The sequence below is a fragment of the Pteropus vampyrus genome, unplaced genomic scaffold (genome assembly GCF_000151845.1).
Source record: "Pteropus vampyrus isolate Shadow unplaced genomic scaffold, Pvam_2.0 Scaffold336, whole genome shotgun sequence".
NCBI classification, from domain to species: Eukaryota; Metazoa; Chordata; class Mammalia; order Chiroptera; family Pteropodidae; genus Pteropus; species Pteropus vampyrus.
In genome coordinates this window covers 744432-766197 of record NW_011889117.1, presented here as the reverse complement: position 1 = coordinate 766197, position 21766 = coordinate 744432, and the positions used below count along the sequence as shown (strand labels likewise).

The window sequence follows — 21766 nt, the reverse complement described above, 5'->3', positions numbered from 1 at the left end:
TTATTATTATTATTTTTTTTTAATTTTTTACACCTACAGCACCTGGTATTCCTAGGTGGTCTCCCATCTTAGTACTAACCAGGCCCAACCCTGCTTAGCTTCCGAGATCAGACGGGATCAGGCGTGTTCAGGGTGGCACGGCCGCAGACATAAATGCACACTTTAAAAGAAGGCAGTATATGAATTATATCTCAATAAAGCTGTTTGCAAAAAAAAATCCACATTTTATGATTTTTGCACAGCAGTCACGCATAACTTTCTTTTCAAATTAATACGCCCCCTAAAAAAAATTGTGCCTATTACCTGGGTGTAACTTAACCAGTTTGTTTCTAGCATAGTAAGGATAAAGGTAATCCTCCTCTAAGCACACACTTCCCTTCTATTAAGATCAATCCTATTTTTAAATTAATTTTATTAATTTATTGGGGTGACATCAGTTAATAAGATTATATAGATTTCAAATGTATAATTCTATATTATCTGTATATTCCGCCGTGTTCACCACCCAAAGTTGTCTCCTTCTGTCACCATATAGATCGTTTGTTTTTTAAAGTATGGAATTGGACATTTGAACAGAAAAAAATAATCTTAAAAATAAATTTGCAACAAAATTCTTTTATTTAAAAATGAGAACATTTGCAGGTTTATAGCATGCCCATCTAGGCAAGCTCCAGAAGAAAAACCATGATGATGACAACAACAAAGGGAGAAAAATGTTACCTATCACCCAAGAACCCACACTCTGAAAAATGAAAACCCCTTAGTTATTCCAAAGCCACACGCATCTAGATGGTTACATAAGCAACAGAGTGAGGAAATCTCAAGATTCTGGATTCCAGCAACCTTTTCAAGGATCTAAAAGTCACAATAACATGAAAAGGGGAACAAAAGAAAGAACTTCAAAAAGTCACCCAAAAGTCACCTAGTCAACCTAGGTTCCACATCTTTCTTTCCTACCCAATCAAGAATTCAACCCAAAGACTCATGGCAGGACAGTTTTTATTTTCTTAATAAAAGATCTTACTTGAGGTTTATTGGGAAACATTCCAATTTTTATTAAATGCCAACTATGTGCCAGGCACTGAGTTACACATAATCTTCTGAATCAAAAAATAGAAATATGTGCACATATTTTGGTGGCCTTAAAACTGAAGTCTGCTCGACCTGAAACAAGTGATAACTCTATAAAAAAAAAAAAAAAGGGAAAAAAACTAAATAAATTAGCTTTTAAACCAAAAGATTCAGAAAAAGATCAACTCCATGTAAAAGCAGCAAATCTCTCTATAACTTCTCTCTCCCACCATTTTCCAATCTCTTGGCTTGCTTTATTTTTCTTCAAAGCATTTATCTCCAGCTGGGGTTTTAGTAGACATTTGTTTGCTGTCTCCTCACTCGACTGTGAGCTCCATGGGAGCAAGGAATTGGTTTTGATCACTGCTCTATCTCTAGTACCAAAAAACTACCTGGCACATAGGAGATACTCAATAAATATTTGTTGAATGAATAAATTATATTCATGAAAGAAGCCAAATACTCAGATGTTTTTCTCTGGCATCCCTGTAGAACAATCTTTACAGAACTTCACTTTAACCTTGCACATAAGAGGCAGAAAAAAGAGCCATACACTGTTTCCTTCACTTCGTTTAAAATTCTTAACAATCCATTTTGGTTCAAAGTCTCCTAAAGGCCAATGAAATGGATCCATCATGTATAGTGTCCTTGCTTAGAAAAAAGAAGCTATATATATAACCCATAATTTTCATAGTGGTTCCTATACTCTGCCTTCCTTGCTTAGAACTTCATTAGCTTCAAATTTAGTTATTGTGCTTTTGCTCAGGCTAATACAATTTACCTTTATCATCATTCTACTACTTGATTCTTTTAAGAACATTGTAAATATTCAAAAATCTTAAAAATTTCCCTCAGCCAGGTAAAAATTTCATTTTTTAAAATGCTCTTGGGAAATTAGAATTAATCATCTTAATTCATTATGAAGTCTATAGTTTAATCCAATACATTTCAAATTTTAATGTACATATGATTCACCTGAGGAAATCTTATTAAAATGCAAATTAAGTAGGTCTGGGCCAGAGCCTGAGATTCTGCATTTCAAACAAGCTCCCAGGTAACACTATTGTGGCTAGTCCCCAGAAAATACAATGTGTATCTATCTACTTTCCTCATGGCTAAGGTAAATCTGATGCTGCCTGCCCCGCTTCCTGCCTAGTTCTAAAGGGAGTTAAGTATACAACTAACCAACTTTTTGCAAAACCATCCTTAAAGGCTTATCAGTCCTCTATGCTTTCTCTTCATCAGGCACAGCTTCTTGAACCTTTCAACTGGAGTTTGTTTCTTAACCATATTTGGAGATCTTCTTTAAACCCTCTCAAATGCTGTCTACATGTATCTCTTAAGCTGAGGTATATAAATATATGAAGTTAAACTTGAAGTATGATAGGGCAAACTCTTAGCTCCTTCACACAGCCTGGTGGTAGAATGATTGTTGCCGAAAAGACATTGCAACACAGGCTCATTTTTAGTTTGTAGTCCCAAATGAGCTAAAATCTTGGACATAGCTGGTTGTTCACTACATTAAATTGGCTCACTCACTTTGCTATTTCTTTATAAAATATCACTAGATTTCAACCACTTTTTCAGAATTAAAGTTACTTTTGAATTTTCACCCAATTATCCAAGGAAAATACTAAGGAAGTATTTTCTCAAGGTCTTAGTTTTCTTATCTGTGAAATAGGGATAAGGGTCATGAATACTCTCCTAGTCTCTCCTTCTAATGATCTATGAATTCTACAGTCCATATTTTCCTTCTATTTTTGATACATTGATTGATTTATGACCTTCATTTTGCTATTTTGCCTTTTTCCTTACGTCCCAGTTCTCCGCAAAGAGCTTGCAATAAACTATACATACAAGGAACTCTCAAATAATATTATGAGCTAGAAATATCCTCAAGTAACTAAAAACAAAAACTAAAAAAAAAAAACCTTAAATTATCTTTCTCAGTGCCAATCCAATAAAAACACAAGCAGCAAAACACCTTTTTTGTTCACTTTTGTTGTTATTGTCCTGACCACAGTCAACACCTGGGCACACGTAAAAGTTGTGCTTAGGTATATGTGACTAGAGAGAGCTATGGCTAAGAAAAAGCAATTGATTAGCTTTTCTCCTAAGTCTCATCAGCTGTGTTTTCCTGAAGACAAAGAATCTGTCCACCTGCTCCCACAGATGGTACAGCTGCAGTTAAAGTGAAACACCTGGTTGGTGCATAGCCAGTCGATGAAGTTTGTAAGAACAATGCCAGCTGTAGATTAGGCAAGCCCAAATCAGCATTTTCACCCTTTTTGTCCAGATTAAGACCAATGTCATTTTAAACTATACGATGCTAAAACATGACTTTCATCTCCAAAACACAAATACAACAATATTAGTTACAATAATGATGTCAAAGAATTGTTATAAAATGTAACAATCCTAGATTATAAATGATTGTCCTTAACCACTCCCAAAACTACTTCCTCCAACTAGACTTAAATGGTGTTTGTCAGGTTTAGATACTCTAAAGCAGTGTTCAGAACATTTATAGGAAGATATGGTAAAACAAGCTTATTATTCTTTAGCAGTCAGTGCTTCATATTAAGAATGGTAATGTCAATGCCAGTAAATGTGCTGAATGAATGGATAATGCTAACTAAATAAACAGCATGTGAAAAATGAGAATCTTTTCCTACTTTTATACTTTACAATTGAGAAATTTTTTATTCTCTGCATGGAACCTTAAATTATCCAACTTAACCTCTACTTAAATTCTCAGAGGGATTTTCCTCCCCATTAAGGAAGCCTCACTAATATCAGTAAACTAAAAATGGTTATTTCTTGAGCCAATAAACAAAAACATTCATAAGGTGATAAATTATTTTATGCCATAGCCCATAAGTTAGTTTGAATGATGAAAAGTTATACTTCTAAGGATATTTTAATGACTTATGGAGAAAATGTTATAAATGTTGGAAATTAAGGATGTCCCAGGAATACAGGACACTACAAATATGAGAGCTTGCTTACCAAGACAACATAGCATATCTGGTAAATATAATACAAACAAACAAATTAAAGATACATTCCTTGAGTGAAAAATAAAATCAAACATCAGTCCCTCCTCCTCCGTACCTCAGTCAGCATTAACTAATCTCTCTCCCTAATACTTTCTCAGACACCTCCATTTATCACAGTGTCCCCATCAAAATAGTTTTTCCTCCCTGTAATTCTTCCTCCAACTAGACTTGGATAGTCTTTGTCAGGTTCTCAAAGTAGTCTTTAGGCCAACTATAATTACTTAGAAAGCTTGGTGAAATGCAGATTCCTGGGCCCTGCCTAACCCCACCCCCCAGAATTTAAATCCCTGGGAAGTAAAGTCCCAGAAGCTCCATTTAACAAGCTTCCCAGATAGGTGGGATGCACACCACCAAACCGTACATTGTATAGTTATTCCTCCCTCCTTAATCATTATTTTAATATCAGCCTACATTTACCCATTACTTGACATTAACTCACCTTCATTACTCTGGAATTCTGAAACCCATACAAATCCACTTCCTGTTTGGTCTGTCCTGTCTCCAGCAAAAGCCTACCTTTATTATCTCCCCAATATGACTACTTAGTCCACTGACTGGCCCAGAGCAGGACTTGTGCAAAGGCTGAACTTATGCAACACAGCAGTTTAATTTCTTTTTCCTTCTGAAAATATTAACAGCATGTCAATTTGATTAGTGCATCATTAAAAGTGAGATATTAAAAGCAAAACGAGAGCTCTTCTAGTTGCTAGATGGGATGCTGCCCAATTCATGAATCACTTAATAAAGCCAATTAGATCTTTGAAACAAACAAACAAAAAAAGCAAAAAGCATTATTTGTTGTTTGCATTAGTTTACAACCGTGGAAATAATCACCTAAATATCTGGAGAGTTTGATCCACCAGAAGCTTTTCTCCTATGTCATCAATAACAGAAAGGACCTATTTTCATTTCCAGGACAGTTCTATCTAGTTACAGTTCATTAATTCCTTTCACTACTATAAGACAGATGGAGAAACATCATCTCCTACAACCCTAGGTAATAGGTATATCTGCAAGAGCCAATTGCTCCAAAATGGACAACCATGCACTCTCTAAGAAAGGGATAAGGACTTGAATGGTGTTTGGCAGCTTCACGAAGCAGTCAATCATATATGTGACACTTTTATAGAACATTTGGAAAGTTCTCTGAAATGAAAGGTGTGATCATTTTAAGGCATCTAACTACTAACATTGAACAAATCAATACTAAATGTTGCTGTCGTTCATAAAATCTATTCCAAGGTACTTAAAACAGAAGAGATAAAAATCTTTGCTCTTGTTTAAACCAAAGATCTGACAACAGTTTTGTAGATTTCCCATCTGACTGAAAATTATAAAGACTGCAAAAAATTATGTACGGTATGATTCAGTTTATGGAAAACACTACACATTTGTATATTATAGATGTGTAAGGGTATCCAAAAAAGTCTGGAAATAAATTCAAAACTTCCAGTGAGGAGGTAAAAAGGAATTTTTTACTCTATTTGCTGCAACTTTTTATAAAAATTGTCTTGTACTGCTTTTGTAAAAAAATATTTTTCAAAAATTATAGTGTCAAAACAGAATACTATATAATAAATTACCATTCATTCAGCATAGCTAAGAAATGGAACACAGTAGTTAAGAGAGTTAGTATATATAATGCTGTGGAGTTAGGACTTGGGTTCAGGTCTTGTCTCTATTACCTAACCAGAGAGACATGCCCTTGAGTATGAGTTAATTCCACCACTCATGCAGCTCATTTACTCAATTATAAAGTGGAAATGGTAATAGTACTCAATTCACAGGCTGTTGTGAGCAGTGAATAAAATAACCTTTGTGAAATCCCTATGTAAACTATTATTTTTCAAATTACATATTACAAATATGCTTTAAAATATAATGCACAACACAATATGGTTAAAGCTTTCTTTGGATAATTCACAATGTACTTTATAGTCAGATAGAGCTTCCTAAGGTCATTACAGCAATGATCGTTTTACACAGAATAACAGAAACTATATTAGAATAGATTAAATCTATACAGAGCCTAATAAATTTCAGTCACAAATCTTTCAAAGTACCCAGGAACTTTCTTGATAAATAAATTCCTGATATTTTACTTCCTTGTCAAATAGCTCCTGTAAAAATAGAAAAAGTCTGCACTATGTAAATTCTAAATAAGCTTTACAAGTGTTCAAATGAAGAGAATTTATCTGTTTTCTCTATATCACACACTGAAGGCCATGTGAGGTCCAACCTCTATTTTCATTCGCCATGTAATTTATATATCCTACTGCCTACTCAACTATCTCTAGTTGGACATTTAATAGGTATCTCATAGGCAACATGTCCCATATCAAATTCTTGTTCCCTAACCCAGCCCAAATCTAGACAGGGGTCCTATCCTCCCCATTCTTTCTCAAATCAGTAAATTAACAACTTAAGCCAATAATCTTGGAGTCATCCTTGACACACAAACCACCCCCAATCCCCCATATCCAATCCACTTGGGCACATCCGATCTGCTCTACCTTCAAAATATCCTCAATCCATCTATTTCTCCTTATCTCCACCATTAACATTCTGATCCAAACCACCAAACTCTCTCTCTTGGCCTATAGCAATAATTTCTTAATTTACATTCCTGCTTCCACCTTTGTCCCATTAGAGTGTTTTCTCCAGGAGCAGAGTGATCTCTTTAAAAGGTAAAGGAGATACTATCACTCCTCTGCTCAAAACCCTCCAATAGCTTCCCATCTCATTTAAAAATCTAAAATCCTTTCCTTGACTCTTAAAGTCCTACATGTTCTGGCCCGTTTACCTCCTGGAGATACACTTCTACTACTATCACCTTTACTCAATGTGTTCCAGTCATAGCCACCTTACTATTTTGTGAAAACATCAAGCAAGCATGCTTCCACCTCAGGGCTTTGACCTGTGCTATTCCCTTTGCCTGGACTGCTCCTCTCCCAGATATCTATGACTAGCTTACTTCCATCAGATCTTTGCTCAGATGTCACTTGATCAGAAGTACTTCTTAAATACTGCTATCTAATACTCCCCTCACCCTCCACTCTCTATCCAACATACCTTAATACCTTATCACCATCTGAACATATTAAATATATGTAAAAAATATTTTTAATCACATTAAATTTCAAGACCTATTATTGTTTTGTTTACTGTATATCTTATACAGAGTAAAGGCTCAGCAATATATTAAAAGACTGGTGAGAATGTAGAATAACTGGAATTCTCATAGACTGCTATGCAGGTATAAACTGGTACAACTCGAAAACTTTTTGGCAGTATCTACTAAAGCTGAACGTATACACACTCGATGGCGATGACCCTCCAATTCCACTCCTAGGTATATAACCAAAGACAAAGAAGAATGTTCTTTGCAGTATTACTCCTAAAGCTAAAAAATAGAAACAATCAAAACATCCATAATAGAAAAGATAAAATGTGGTATATTTTTATAGCGGAATTCTATATATAGCATCAGAATGCTATATATATACAAGCACAAGTGTCATTGTCCAGCAAAGCCAGATACAAAAGAATACACAGTATATGACTCTATTTATATAATGTTCTTTTTTTTTTCTTAAAGGAAAAACTAATGCATGGTTATAGAGGTCATGACATTGGTTACCCTGGAAGAGAGAGAGTGATATTAAACGGCAGGTGAGAGGTAGGCTTCTGAAGTAGTTGCTGTTAATGTTCTATTTCTTGATTTGGATAGCAGTTACACAAAAGTACAATCACTTTGTGATAACTCACTGAGCTGTACATTTATGATTTATGCATTTCTGTTTAATAAAAAGTTTACACAGAGGAAAAAATTACAGAGAAAAAGAAAAATTGTCAAGCTATCTTCCAGACAGCTATTACAGATAATATTTTCATTTATCTTTTAAACATCCTTCTATTATTAGCCATAAGCAAAAGTTATTTCACTTAAAATACAACTCAAAATTTGACGAGCTTCTAACACTAACACACACACACACACACACACTCTTCAAGATTAAATGACTGGCTAAAGCCACATCTTTTAGCCACCTAATAAAATGGAATCCAAGTGTTGAGAAAACCAAACCCAAAGTATCCTTTCTCACTATGCCATACTGTCTCTACCTAGATACAAGAACCTATTTTCAATAAAAAAAAATTTTCTCATCTGTTACTGACAGATCTTTCCTCAAAGGTTTCTTGTTTTAAATGTCATCATTCCGGGTAAATTTAATAAAACCAGAAGCCCTGTTTTCCCCTTTAATCTGTGGGATTGATATGAGCCTGTCATGTTCTAATATTTAATTGTCATGGACTGTCTGCCTGTTTTCCCTATAAGGGTTCACATGTAAACAGAATTGATTTTACAAATGAATAAACATACAGAGACACTTTCCTTAAAACAATTTTGTGCTCCACACATGGCTAAACCATCACACAATAAATTAACTCTTCAGCAGCCTCCAAGCTAAAAAGCTAGAGTCAAACCAATTAAGCCCTAATGGGATCCCAATTTCCTATTTCTGATAGCAGAAGTTTAAATAAACCCCTCTTGACTTATAAATCCTTATCAACCATCCAGACGATTCTGTCACACATAGTTCCAAATCTGCATTTATAAATATGTGCTACAATCAAAAAAGCTTTGATTACTGCACATTACAGCTTTCACTGTCATAACCAACATGTGCTTTTAAAAACTGGGGAATTTCAATTGCTTTAAAAATGAAAATTAAAAAAATTAAAGTTAAAATGATAGCCTTAATTAGAAAAAGATGACTGATTAAATTTGATCCAATTATTGTCTCCAACTTTACACATCTTAATAATCTGCATAGTTATCTTATTTACCTGCAGCCACAAAAATAAACGAACAAAAAATTGTTAAAAGGTTGTCAGATACTATGTGTACTACAGTACAATCTGTTTTGAGGATTTTATCAGGTTTCCCTCAGGATTTATTGCCTTTTAATTATGGAACCAGACTGTGGAATGAGAAGGATCTCAGAGATCCTTCATCTTTGGATTTTTCTATATCTAGAGCATTCCTTCACCTCAACAAAATTCTGCATGCCAAAATGTGCACATAATAGGTGCTCAAAGTGAGTTCAAGGTCATAGGGGAAGCAAGAACAGAGTATCTAATCACTGCCTATGTTTTTGTGTTGATAAAAAAGCAGTTCCATGAAAATGAGAAGGAAACTCACTTCCTATTAACACAGGCACAAAGCTTATAACACAAGAGACTGAAACAAAATATAATCTACAATAACTGAAAATAAGATAAGGCCAGAATTCATCAGGAAAAGGTGATCAGCAAGTTGACAATATGAGTTAGCTATGTTCACTGCCAAAAGACACAACTAGAAGTCAGTAGTCTTTATGGGATAGCAAAATTCCATCTCAACACTTCCTTCATGCTAGAAAATAGATAAAGGAATGTAATCCTACCAGCATCACTGGATATAAGGTGAGAGCAGAGGGGAAAGGACAGAAATTGGTTCAAACCGTGGCTTCTAACGGGGAAGGCATGACAGAAAATCACCTAAGAGGCTATTTCAAAAAACATACCAGACATCCTCCCTCAGAATATACAATGTGTGTCATATTGATATTCTAATGAATCCCTGAGGTAATTCTGATCACACACTCCCAATCCACCTACCCTGATTCTCGCCCAGAGGAAAACCAGTTTTCCAGTTGTCTAGAACCAGAGGCTTAAAACAATACAAAGCTTACTCAGAGACTGTATAGTTAGGGGAGCTGTTTAATGAAACAATCAGCTAAATTACTGTACATTTTACTTCCTACTCTTCAAAACTTGGAGTAAAAAAAATTGTGAGAAAAGTTTAAGAATAGCTATAGAATGTTTGAAATTTTGAGTTATATTCTACTTCCTTGATTCTTTCTGAGTTAATCCACTCACTAAAACACTGGGAGTCCTAGTGAATGGATTAAACCTCAGTACTTCGTGCTAATGGCAATCCATTAGCAGTACTATATTCAATACAAACTTCTACACAAGACAATTCTCCCAACCAGGCTTTGTATAGCTGATAATACAGTTAAGTTTACAGTATCAGGCAAAATGTCACCACTGGTGTCAATATAACACGTGACTTCTCAATGCATCTAACCTAACGACAAATTCTTTAGCCTAACAGGCAGTTTCCCACAGCTCTGCCTCAACTTGCCTTTATGGTAGTGGCCCCTTAACTGAAGGGAATAACTTCCAAGAACGAAGGATAGTACCAAACCCTATATATACTACACTTTTCCTATACCTACATACTTATGATAAAAGTTTAACTTATAAACTAGGCATAGTAAGAGATTAACAACAATAATAAAATAGAATAATTATAACTATACTGTAATAAGTTATATGAATATGGTCTCTCTCTTTTAAAGTATCTTATTGTACTGTCCTCATCCTTCTTGAGATGATACAATACAAATGAGATGAACTGAGGTAAATGACGTAGGCATTGTGGTGTAAGCTAGGCTACTATAAAGGTTACCTGAACACAAGCACTGTGACACCTCAACAGTTGATCAGACAACTGAAAGGGCTGCTAAGGGACCTAAGGGCAAGGAGTGCATACAGCATGGATATGCTGGACAAAGCATAATTCATGTCCCAGTGGAACAGAAAGGGACAGAATAAGATTTCACACTACTCAGAACAGCACACAATTTAAACCTTAAGAACTGTTTATTTCTGGAATTTTCCATTTAACGTATTTGGACAACAGCTGACTAACTGCAGGTAATGGAAACCACAAAAAACAAAACCATGGATAAAAGGGGACTACTGATTCCTGATTTTGCTCAAGAAGTATATCCTGCAACTTTCAGCCTGGACGCCTTTGCTTATTCAAAGAGTCAGCAAGTAAGGCCATCCCCGACCCCATCCCATCCCATCTCACCCCCAACTCCCTCCGAGTGCAAACCCAGCCCATGATCTGTTCCAACAAGCCTTGTGGGCTAACAAATTTTACATTGTTAAAGGGCGGCAAAAAAAAAAAAAAAAGGAGGATACAGGACAGAGACCACATGTGTCCCACAAAGCTTAAAATATATATTTACTCTTTATAAAAAAAGTTTGCCTACTCCTGGCTATCCTATTCTCAGGACTGGAATGATTTCCTTTATCTCATTTCTCCATATCTATCAATACAAAATCTATTATCCATCAAAGTGCAACTGACTATTCCTTCAAGCCTTTCTTGTTACCTTCAATGAGATATGCACCCTCTCTTTTAAATTTATCTTCTCTATGTCCCTTAGCACACTGTATCCCTTCTAGTCACAAGGGATAGTTTCCAAACCCAAAATTGAGATACATGGTCTGAAAACATGACTACTACATTAATTTATTTTACTTCTTCCTGTCTTGCCCCTTCAAATCCATCTTCAAAGGGCTACCAAGTGCTCTTTCTAGAATACAATCTCAACTTTCACTCCCTCATCCTTTCTTTTGCTCTCCATTAGCTAAAGAAAAAAATCCAGCATAAAAACCTGGCCCTTGCCTGCTTCTCTAGTATCAGCTGCTGCCATTCTTTACCTTGTACTTTATACTCTAATAACATCACTACTCTTAGTCCCCTGAAACTCTGGTCCAGTCATCTTCTATTTGGGTCACATATTTACTTTGCTGGCAGCACAAAAATTGATATACCATCTCCAGAGAGTTATTTGGTAAAATCTATCAAAACTACACAAATTATAAACTCCTTGCCCTGGCAATTTTATTTCAAGGTATTCTACAGATTTATGAAGTGCCATTCTTTACAAAGTTATGCAACACTGTTTGAACCAGCAAAAAAAAAAATGGTGTGAAAATGTCCATCAACAGTGGAATGTAAAAAAATTATGCAATCATACAATGAAATACAATACAAAAATTAGTAAGTTCTTTTATGTATGATACTATATGACCTACAGGAATATATCTAAAAGGACACACAAGGTCTACGGCCATGCCACCCTGAATGCACTCAATCTCATCTGATCTCAGAAGCTAAGCAGGGTTGGGCCTGGTTAGTACTTGGATGCGAGACCACCTAGGAATACCAGGTGCTGTAGGTGTTAAATAAACAAACAAACAAATAAATAAATAAAATAAAAATGAAAGGACACACAAGAAACTGGTAACGCTAGTTGCCTCCAAGGAAGGAAGAGTACCTAGAGCACAGAAATGAGGGAGCTTGTTCACTAAATAACACTTTTATGTTTAATTGTTGAACACGATGCCAGTCCAAAAATTAATTTTTAAAAAAACTGTTGGAATGAAAAACAGATTTGGTTCAAGACAGGCATCATTTTCTCTAAGAAGCCTTTTTTGAAACTCAGCCACACATGCATGCACACACACATTAGATCAGATGCCTAGCCTTAGTGCTTCTTACTGTGCTATTATCACTGCTTACCATCCGTCTGGCACTGAAACTCGATCTGTCTCTCTCCACTACTGGACTGCATCTAAACTTCTCCAGGGCCTTAGAACTCTATTTCCCCCAGCATCTGATACTAGGTGTTCAAAAAAATGTTTGTAAAAGCAAATGAGTATTTAAAATCAAGAATATCTTTAAAAATCAATGATTTTTAGTCACTGTAACAGTTTTTCTTTATAGTCCATCTCCTAGTATAATTAGCTGTTTGTTTTTCCAGTAGAATACAAATATTAGGCCCCTCAAATAATTAATTTATTGAATTCAACTACCAGAGTAAAGAGAACCAAGGGACTAAAGTGGCAAGTGAATTAAAATAAAAAAATACACAAAAAAGGGGGACATTCACATAAAGATCAAAAATTGATTTTAGGATTTTTGAATCACTATTAAATATCTACGGATTTTTTTGGGGAAACTCTCATTTGCTACGTCATGCCTCAGAGTCCAACAGCCACCAAATCGGCATATATTAGAGCCCCAAAGAAATCTCTCAGCAAGCCAAATGTTCACAGTTGTGGCTTGGTGCTCACTGGCTCTGAGGTATGGTTGGCATCCCATCTCCTTTCTGAGAAATTCTCTACCTCCATTGATTGAACCAGAATCTTTGCTTTACTATTTCTCAATACGACTCACCCCAACAGCATCAGTCACAAGGTAAAAAGTATGGATCATCACTGTCCAAACTTAAAACCCAGTTGTCAAGGTTTTCATTAAAAGAGCAACTGACAAAGTGTTAGGACACAGAAAGAAAAACAAGCTGGAAGATCTTTGAGCAAAGAGACTGAATCTCATCCAACTTAAGAGCCGCAGGGCACATAACACAGTTCCTTCAACTAACAGCACCACAGTAGTTGTTAAATGAACAAAAGGGGATTTTTACTTTATCTGTACTGTTTAAAATTTTTAAATATATTCATGGATTACTTGTGTAAAACAAAGTAAATATATAAAAAGGGGGTCACTGTGTCTGTGTGTACTATAGTAATAGACCACTTTGTTGTTCAGCTCCCATATTAAATTGCTACTCCCCTATTTCTACACAATCATTTTTTTTCCTGCAGACTTGTTCCAATAAACAACCATGGAAACAACTGAAAATGGAGATTATTACAAAATCACTCATATAATAACAAAGAGTGTTCAAAACATGCTTTACAATTCTTCAACTGATTTTTTTGTGTGCATGCCAGAAAGTTAAGGAAGTGGTTCAAGAATGTTAGGAACTTGTTGAAAGGACACAAGAACTAGCTTGAAGGGGTTCCCACTGGCTAAATCTGGGACAATGTGAACATCACCATAAATAATGGTAGTAACAGATTATAACCTACTGAATAAGAATCCATATTAATACATATAAAAAAGTAAAGGTAAGAATTAAAAGAATTAAAGGTAAGAAAAATTCTGCAGTAGAATGTTAACAAGTAAGTGAAGAACTGACAGAAATAGAAAATCACAGTACAACTATCATAATAATAATTGACTCAGGCAAACATCATTAACATGTGCTAAAACTAGTGGATAAAAGTTGGAAGAAAACAACATATTTACATGGACTTGGTTTCTCCTCACAAGATTCTTACTAATTCGAAAGGAGTAGGGGTGGGGGACACTATAGTGAAGAAACTTGGCAGACATCCCTTAAACAAATGATGAAAATTAACATCACAAAACTGGACAAATGGACATCATGTACCTGATATGAGGCACCAAGAAACACACATTACTTTGTGATTTTATGCCAAAATGCATGTGAATCCATTCATAAAAAAGACAAATTCAAACTGAGGGACATTCTACAAAAATAAATGGCCTACACCATTCAAAAAAGTCAAGGTAATGAAAGACAAACTAAAAGGATTCTTCCAAAAAGACAAACTGAAGGAGACTGGAAACCAGATAAGTAAATATACATGACCCTGGACTGGCTCCTAGACTAGAAAAGAAACTGTTTTTCCTATAAAAAAATATTATTGGAACAAATAGCTAAATTTGAATAAGGTCTGTATATTAGATAATAATATTGTATCATGGCTGTATCTCTTGATTTGGTAAGTATATTGTAGATACATAAGAGAATGTCCTAATTTAGTGGAAATATACATTAAGTTATTTAAAGAGGTAGCACATCTGTAACTTACTCTAAAATAGTTCAGAAAAATAATATACCTATATAAAGAGAAAAGGAATATATATAGTAAAAATGTTGACATTTGAGGAATCAAGGTGAATGGCATACAGGAATCTTAATACAACTCTTGCAACTTTTTGTAAGTTTGAAATTATGTCAAAATACAAAGTTAAGAAAAAATGAATACAAAGTGTTATTTATAAGCAGCTCACCATCCTTGAAAATGTTTGTGTTTTTCCAAAGTAATTTATAGTATCTTGTAATATATTTATTTAAGAAAAGGTAAGAGTATTGTTTAAACCACTTGGCCAGACAAACCCACCAAGGGAAAATTAAGGAGGAGTTTATGAAAACAGACTGCTGGGTTCTAAGCAGCTCTAGGGGGAGAGAGAAGGAATGCCAAAGGAACTAAGACCATCATCAGCTCTTATACTTCTTTCTCTCTCACCACTCAAAATTTTGCTCTCCTAAATCACCTCTACCTTTAATCTCTGGGCTTTCTGCCCACCTCCCTCCTCCCCACAAGGTTGGCTCCACTTCTCTAGAGGGAAACAAAATGAAAGACATAATCACTTTCTCAATATTAAGGACAAAAAAACATCACTATTTTTGGTGGAGGAAAATGTCAGTATTTTAGCTTTTATTAAGGGTAAAGGGATAGTAAACTAGCTAAAAACTACGTGAATTAGAGGAAACTGTGAGTATGATTAGTGTAGCTCTAGGAATATAAGGTAAAAATGAATAAATCTGTGCTGTTTGAATGTCTGTTTCATGTGGCTTCGAAAAATTAAAAGCAAGCAGGACCTCTGTATGGAGATAGCTAAGTTAACAAAGAAATAAGGGAAACATTTGTAAGAGAAGAAAAGGTCAGAGTAGAGTGTCAAGGGAGCTGTGCTATGCCTGGTATTAACATTTCACTTGAACTGCTGGAGAGGTCAGATTACATATTTGTCGCCATCAGCTAATTTAATTGAAAGGTCTAGCCAACTCCAAAGCTATAAATTCAGACAGAAGGATACCTAGGTCTGGGTTATTCTATTTTGATCTCTGCATTTAATTAAAGCAATGCAAAAAAGAGGAGTAGAATCAAATCTTAAAGAGCCACAAATTAAAGATTCATTGCATAGGCCATATACTATATTTGATGATCTATATCTGACATCTCACAAGACCAAGCAAAATTAGCATGGACATTTCTTGGGCTTTTGGGGTATTCATTACAACCATCTGTTTCACTGCTAAGATCAGTAAACACATAGGATGCATTGGTAAAGGCTCTGAGAGTTTCTGCCTTTTTTTTTTTCTAATTCATCTCTAAGGCCAATGCAGGAGATTCTTGAACAAGTCCAAGACCTAGTAAAGCGGTCTTTAAATCATATTCCAATTCCTACAACATTTTAAAACAAATGTCAGGGAAAGAAAGTGGTTGAAGAAAGATGGGAAATCAAGTACCTTCAGAGAGCTCTGGGATCCTACAAAATACACGTCTAAAAACCTCTAGTCTAGTTAGTAAAAAGGAGCCACGTGATAGAGTAAAAAATAGTGGGTTTTGGACTCAGATCTTAATGTATAATGAATGAACTCAACACCAAGATTGAACTAAGTTTGAATAGCGCATCTGCTACTGATTAACTGTGTGACCTTGGGCAATTTATTTAACTACTCTGAGCCTTATTTCCTCATCTGTAAAAGAGATACTAACTCCCTCCCAAGGTTCTAAAAATTAGGAGAGGACATATGTAAAAAGCGCCCAGCAGAAAATCTAGCAAAGACTCTTTTTTAAAAAGAATTCAACTGAACTTAAAAGTTAGATTCAGCTGATATATCCAAAATGGATTCATTTCACAAGTTTAATTTATGGTGCCCCAGCCCCTATAATTTCAGATAGCCTCAAGGCCTTCAATGGGCCAGAGACAGAAACCAGAGACAGAGGCAAAAGGCTACTTAACCAGCCATAATAAAACCCAGAGACAGGGTCTGTCACATGTACATACATTAGCTCATATTGCACATGGGGCTGGTCAGTACAGATTTAGTGAGACTCCCCCGCCCCCGCTGCCTTCTTAGTATCCTTACCAAAGTTACAATAACCAGGGGGAAGAATCTCCCTCATTAGCCTTCAAACTTTCAGGGATCTGAAGTAAATCTTTACACTGAGTAATCACTTTCTATAATATAAGGTTCAAAACAATACTCTAATACTAAGGAATGAAGATAAAACTGGCAAGTGAGAAATCTTTCTTCTCCACCTTTTTCTTATTTTTTTCCTAAGCCTGGAATAGGTATGAGCTTAGTGAATTAACTCATCTTGACCCTACTGCTGCATTCATCCACTGTACACTGTCATTAAATGATCCTTCCCACCTAAAAATAGTTATTAAATTCAAATAACTGATCATAAAGCCTAGATCTGCATACCCCACACAATAGGCTTAATACTCAAGAACAAGCTTAAAGTCAGTCTCTGCTTATATCTAGAATCCATCAGTATGGAGGCAAGCCATTGGGTTCCAAACCAGCATAAATGTATTCAAAAGTCAAAGATGAAGACAAAAATCATTAGTGTCCAAAACATAACTCAATTTAGTAAGTCCCAACCCTCAAAATAAGCAAAGTCAACAACCTTCCAGAGAACCTCAAAGAATAACTTGTTCCTAATAGGAAAATTTATGCCCAATTCTACACAAAGACTCACTGAAATGTCAATTTTAAATTAATATGTAGATAACAGTTGATTAAATAATTAAGGTTTTATAGCAATATTACTCTTGTAGCATTCGGCTCATTTCCCTCAACTCTGCCATAGGGTAGAGGTGGGGGTGTATAAAATATGAGACAACGAAAGTTCTGAACATCCTTCTCCCCATAAATAATCAGCCAGGAAAACTTCAGCAGTGCAGTGATGTTTAGATATCTATAAACATTGTTTTCCCCCATCTTATAAATGCTGTATTTTGATAACTTAAATAACTTTTCAAAATGTAGGAAAATTCACAGTGACAGAGTGTAGGAACGAGGGTTCGATTTTCCCATTTGCTGATGGAGAAACACATTTTTAAAAAGTTACCTTAATGGTAAGAGCTCAGGCTCTGTAGTCAGAAAGATCTAGATATTAACCTAGCCATGGTTATTTATTAGTTCTATGACATCTGAGTAAATTTCTTAATTTGTAAAATAAGTATACCTAAAAGAGTGGAGGATCAAAAGGCATAAGGTGAGTATAATGCTTGGCATGGTGTCTGGCCCAAAATAAACATTTAATATTAGTCATTGTTATTACTAGGTTAAGAATAACCTACATTTATAGATTAAATAAACAACTGAGTCTCAGAAATTGAACAACTTCCCAGTAGAACTGGGCCTCAAAACCAAAGCTGGCCTCCAAATTCTGCTTTTTCCATTATGTCAAACAATTTGCCTCATGTATACGTCTGCCTTTTCAAACAGGCTAACTGCACTCTAACCTGTCTTGATTGTTTAGTCACAGATTATGATGCTTTTAATCTTACTCCATTGTTTTTCTTGCCCAATAGTACAGGGAGAAAATGACTACATCAATGCAGCATAGTAGGGAAGAAACACAGGAAAAGATGGACCCTGTCTCTCATTGTTAGTATGCCTACTTGGGGTAGACCCTCTCCTCTCCATCTGATTTGTTGCTTTTAAATCTGCTATGAGCTGGGCTCTGGCAAATATCTTTAAAGTATAAGCAAACTTTGATTGAAAGTTTGAAAAGTTATCCTATTAAGAAGGTATCTAAGTTTCACATCAGTCATGGTCCCAGCAGGAAAGATAGCATACTCTACTCCAGTAAGGATAATTCATGGAGGGTGTAATAAGGGAACTATAAAGAAAAGTGTAGGCAGGGTTTATGATCATCACAAAGGGTAGTTATAGTACCCTGGGACTATTGAGAGCACCTCTAAGCCAGAAGAACAAAGGAAAACAAAACTTTCCATACCTAGAAGGAGTGAGTCATGGAGAAAGAATCATCTTTAGAGAAATAGCAATCTTCAACCAAGGGACATAGCCAGCCAGAGGAAACACTCATAAGAAGGAAGCACGGTGATTAAATTCCATAACCTCAGAGGGGAAGGAAGCCCATTGATGTAGTCTGCATAAGTAGGTCAAACCTCCCGGGGCAGAGAACAAGGTGGGAACAAGAGGAGAGTGGATCTAGAGAAAATGGAAGGCACCTAATTCAATCTCAGAGAAGTCTGATGCACTTTCATATGCCTATTCTAATGGCTAAGTGTTACTGAATGTTACAATTCTAATTCTCACTCCTCTTGAATAGTAATGCACAGGGCCTACCTACCATAAAGTTATTTGTAGGCAAGCTTTTCACTAGTAAGTATGGTCATCTGCCATTCCACTTGTAATTGTTCAGAATTCTTTGAGGTTCCAATGACTTATATATCTTTCCCCATGCTTACGAATTTTCCACTTATCTTGCTAGGCAAATAAAATCACAAAAAAGCAGATACTATCTTAACCCTCAATGAACTTATATTTAGGGGTTCACATTCTTAGATGTCTAAGAAAGCAGAATGAGGTAAGTGCCACCAGAAAGGAAAGACCTGTTGTGTTGTGAAAAGTTCTAGAACAGGCTTCCTTGCCACTTGGCCCCTGCCAAGCTCAACTCCAGCCAGAACTCACTGTTATCCTATTAACAAGGTATACAAGCTTCAATCACTTTCTTGGCAGGTCCAGATATGGAGATCTACTCACCAAGATCTCAACGGCCTCTAAATTTCCACTGTACCCTCAGCTAATAAGGTCTGTTCCTTCTTCTGGAAAAGGCCCCTTTCTGAGAGCTAGTTCAAATGTCACCTCCTTACCTGAATCTTACTGGATCCTCAAAGAACATTTAGTTATTCCTCTTGTGCATTCCCAAAGGCCTTTGCTTCAAAGACTTAAAGGACTTTATCATTATCCATGTACTTGTGTAAAGCCCCCACTAGACTGTGAGACCTTACATCGGCTTTGTATCCTCAGCCACTAACAGCACCCGACAGGGTGTGTCAAGCACAGTAGTACTTTATGTGTATTAGCATACACTTATATATATTATCAATCATCACGATAAAACTGCAAATGATGTAGAAATTATCTCGATTTTACAGATGAGGGAAATAAAGTGTACAGAACAGTTAAGTAATGTGTCCAAAGTCTCAAAGCTAGTAAGGACTGGACCCCAAAGTTTCAACCTAGGCCCGACTCCAGAATTGAATTTCAACAGGCCTACTGGGTTAAAGAGGTTTCACTACATGATGGTCTCCACCCCAGAGGGCAGTTATTAATTATCCACACACTTGGGTATGGAAAGACAACCTTGGAACTTCTATTTGTTTTAGCTCATCCTTTTGTTATACGTCTATTTTTGCATGTTATAAAACGCACATAAAACAAAGTACGTGTCAACTATGTAACTGTAATTTAAAACAAACATTCACATAGTATGTGTGCACACTCAATTCTATTTTCTGATAAAAAGAACACTAAAAACATTTGAGGCCACTGCTCTAGACTTCCCCTTGCTCTAGACTTCCCCCAGGGACTCTGAGCTCCTACATTCTCTCTGCCTAGCACTTCACTTAAAAACATTAGCCAAATGTTTAGACTATAGGTTAGTTTCTAGAGGCAAGAGCCTACTCTTATTCATTCATCTTTGTAAGTCCTACATCAGCACAAGGCCTGGTGCTTAACAGATGGTCAATGTTGAATCTTACTGTATCATTAGAACTTCACTGAAAAAAACCCTCTCAGTATTTTAATGCAACTTACTAAACGCTTCCAGGTTAAAAGAAAATGTATACTAAGCACTGCCTAGGAATACAAAATTGTCTGAAGACTATCAAAAATTTTTTTAAATAAATAATTAAAAGTTACATAATAGAACTAAAAATTGTACCTTGAGGCATATTTTAAACTGAAAACTGCAAAAAACAGATTTGGACATAAAAATTTTAAATTCCACTAAAAGGTTCTTTCACTATACAGAGATGGTGCACCTTTGTCAGACCTAAAGGTCACCTATAAGTCCAAGAGGAAGGGAATCAAATTATCAAAAGCTGCAACTGCAGACGACTATAAAGAGGAATCAGCTGGGGGCATCTACTTTACATTTCTTCAATGCAACAGTAAATGGTTATCAAACAAAAGAGAGGCTGTGTAAAGCCTCCCTTTTAGATGCTGAAGCTTGGCGCCGAGGCTATTTTATTAGAATGTAGGGTTTCTTCTGTTCCTCAGTTTCACCCTCTACAAAATGGGCATACTCAAGTACTTAAAATTCTTAAGTTGTCACCACGATTAAATGGGAGAAAACCTGCAAAAATGGATTAATCAGTTCCCTCATTTACCATGTCTCTCCTCCCTCCTCCCGGGTAAACTCAAGGCCTAGTTTGGTCCATCTAGTTTGTTGCTATATTCCCAGGGCCAAGAATGGTACCTTTTACTTAATAGATTATTTAATAAATATTAAATGAATAGAATGCAAAATGCCTGCTGCTCAAAAAATGTTGGCTATTGCAACAAGAAACAATTAAAATTTTATTGTTATTAAGCGACCTCACCCCTCCCCCAAGGATCTCACAATTCTAGGAGGAACACTAGATCAATGCTGGAATGGAGGAAAGAAAACCAATTAGATCATAAAGCAGGACACAACGAAGGCAAAATAAAACTTAAATACACAACCAGAGCCCAATTTCGGGCTTTTCGGAGTGAGGTTCACCTTGGATGAGGTTTATTAGCGATTACAATGACAGTTTTCACGCTTGTGTATGTGCCAGTCTGTGCCAAGCGTTCTCCTGGCCTCACAAAACCCAAGAACCCGGGGCGCGGGGGAGGGGGCCCGCAGTGGAGATGATCTTCATATCCCCATTTTGTAGATGCGGTAAGTGAGGCTCGGAGAGAGCCAAGGTCACAGCCTGTAAGTTGGGGAGGCCTGAACCCAGGCTGTCCGATCCCTGAGCCTGCACCCAACAGGCCCCTCTCCTCCTCCACCATCGGCCGTGAACATACTCCTCGAAATTAGGAGTGTAATATTTC

At 36.1% G+C, this 21766-nt stretch overlaps 1 non-coding gene and 1 pseudogene across 1 annotated transcript; one reads left to right on the top strand and one right to left on the bottom strand.

Moving 5' to 3' along the window:
• Window positions 1-30: 30 nt before the first annotated feature.
• LOC111730849 lies at window positions 31-149 on the bottom strand. The gene has a single exon (XR_002776842.1). It is a non-coding gene; the product is annotated as a 5S ribosomal RNA (ribosomal RNA).
• An 11952-nt stretch (window positions 150-12101) lies between these two features.
• Window positions 12102-12220, top strand: LOC111730834 (annotated as a pseudogene).
• The last annotated feature ends 9546 nt before the right edge of the window (window positions 12221-21766 follow it).